The sequence below is a fragment of the Chlorocebus sabaeus genome, chromosome 25 (assembly GCF_047675955.1).
Source record: "Chlorocebus sabaeus isolate Y175 chromosome 25, mChlSab1.0.hap1, whole genome shotgun sequence".
NCBI lineage: Eukaryota > Metazoa > Chordata > Mammalia > Primates > Cercopithecidae > Chlorocebus > Chlorocebus sabaeus.
This window is the reverse complement of record NC_132928.1, coordinates 29,671,814-29,673,550: the sequence shown is the minus strand read 5'-3', so window position 1 is coordinate 29,673,550 and position 1,737 is coordinate 29,671,814. Positions and strand designations below refer to the sequence as shown.

Sequence of the window (1,737 nt, the reverse complement as noted above, 5' to 3'; positions counted from 1 at the left end):
CATTAAAATTTATTCTTTGATGGTTACATTTCTCTTCAGCCTCAGTTCCACTGAATATTAATTTCAATAGTCAACTTTTTACATTTGGCCAGAATGTAGGTGGTGCTCTTCTACTTTGTAGGTGAATAAACCATGTGTGCATTGCATAAATACAAAATGAGAAGAAAACTGGCCAAAATGTTGACCAATTAACTGGGTGCCAGCAAATTCTTTTCTTCTTTGTACATATTTTTTCTGTTTCTTCAAATATATCTATAGCTAGATCTAAATACAGATGAGTAGGTTGGTAGGCAGGTAGATATATTTAAGAAGATAAACAAATTCTCTTTTTGCAAAAATAACAGTTATATAACAGATATCTTTTAAATGCAGATTTTAAGAACTCTGCTATTACATTTTATTACAAATGAGCCTGTTGAAATTGTTCTGAACATTATGATAGACAGCCTGGGCAACATAGTGAGACACCATCTCTACAAAAATGTTTTAAAATTAAAATTAGCCAGGTGTGGGGACATGTGCCTAAAGTCCTGGCTACTTGCCAGGCTGAAGCAGGAGGATTAGTTGAGCCCAAGGGTTCAAGGCTGCAGTCAGCCATGATTGTGCCGCTGCACTCCAGGCTGGGAAACACAGTGAGACCCCATCTCTTAAGAATAAAATAAAATAAAATATTATAACACTGCACAAATTCTGACTTTTGGAGTTCACGCTGGGGTTCTACAATGATTTTAAATCACCCAGATCTTGGCTTTTGCATCATTATGTTTGCAATGGGGATCAGAGATCGAGTTAATTAACAATCTAACTATTGTTCATTCAGTTAATTAACAATCTAACTATTGCAAATAGGGGAGGAGAAAATTTACATCTACTACCTTATTGCAAAGACAGGTTTAGGCCATTTGGCAATTGTAGTTTAAGAGAAAATAATGAGGCCGGGCGCGGTGGCTCAAGCCTGTAATCCCAGCACTTTGGGAGGCCGAGACCGGCGGATCACGAGGTCAGGAGATCGAGACCATCCTGGCTAACACGATGAAACCCCGTCTCTACTAAAAATACAAAAACTAGCCGGGCCAGGTGGCGGGCGCCTGTAGTCCCAGCTACTCGGGAGGCTGAGGCAGAAGAATGGCATGAACCCGGGAGGCGGAGCTTGCAGTGAGCCAAGATCGAGCCACTGCACTCCAGCCTGGGCGACAGAGCGAGACTCCGTCTCAAAAAAAAAAGAGAAAATAATGAGAACTGAAATGCTGAGTATGAAAGTGAGATCAGTTAGAACATCACTCAACCTAAGTTTCCCAAGTAACTGATTCCAACCAGGAACTTTTCTGTGAAAAAACTGGGTTTTTGTTTTGTTTTTTTTTTGTTTTGTTTTCTACAAATGTCTAAGGTAGGAAAATAAGGCCAGCACATGGCAGTCTTAAAAATGATCCTCAAGATCTGATCTTTGCCTTCAGCCTTGGCTGAGGAAGAAAGGGATCCCCTACACACACCACCCACCCACTGTGGGAGACAGGACCTGAAAATTTATTTTTTTTAAAAAAAATACCCAACTCTATAATATATGGAAAAATAATAATTCTACCTACATCATGGAAATGTCTAAAAAATAAAAATGAATTAAACATGTTAAAGTATAAAAGAAAAGAGAGAAAGGAAAAAACAAAACATAAGAAAAGTAAAGATAAAGGAAAAAAGAAGAAATATGTATTTGGTCTTAGGGTAGAAAATAATCTTTTT

The 1,737-nt window shown here is 38.2% G+C and overlaps 1 non-coding gene across 1 annotated transcript; it reads right to left on the bottom strand.

Moving 5' to 3' along the window:
- Positions 1-1,376: 1,376 nt before the first annotated feature.
- LOC119619868 (small Cajal body-specific RNA 20) lies at positions 1,377-1,476 on the bottom strand. Its single transcript, XR_005236310.2, has one exon.
- Between the last annotated feature and the right edge of the window lie 261 nt (positions 1,477-1,737).